The sequence below is a fragment of the Pterocles gutturalis genome, unplaced genomic scaffold (genome assembly GCF_000699245.1).
Source record: "Pterocles gutturalis isolate BGI_N339 unplaced genomic scaffold, ASM69924v1 scaffold12037, whole genome shotgun sequence".
Lineage (NCBI taxonomy): Eukaryota > Metazoa > Chordata > Aves > Pterocliformes > Pteroclidae > Pterocles > Pterocles gutturalis.
Window position 1 is genome coordinate 5,048 of NW_010110305.1, and position 240 is coordinate 5,287.

The 240-nt window shown below is 42.9% G+C and overlaps 1 non-coding gene across 1 annotated transcript; it reads right to left on the reverse strand.

Moving 5' to 3' along the window:
* Positions 1-98: 98 nt before the first annotated feature.
* On the reverse strand, positions 99-171 carry TRNAV-CAC. The gene has a single exon. It is a non-coding gene; the product is annotated as a tRNA-Val (tRNA).
* Positions 172-240: the final 69 nt, after the last annotated feature.

The window sequence follows — 240 nt, forward strand, 5'->3', positions numbered from 1 at the left end:
AAAAAAGAAGAGAAGAATAATGATAAAAAAAGAATTAACACTTCCCTCCACAAACAAAAAAAAAAAAAATAGGCGAATAAAAAGGAAAAAAATTGAAGTGTTTCTGCCCGGTTTCGAATCGGGGACCTTTCGCGTGTGAGGCGAACGTGATAACCACTACACTACAGAAACTCCTGGGTGTTTGCACCCCCTCCCCAAACCGGACTCCAACCCCCCCCCCCACAGGATTTAACCACCTTA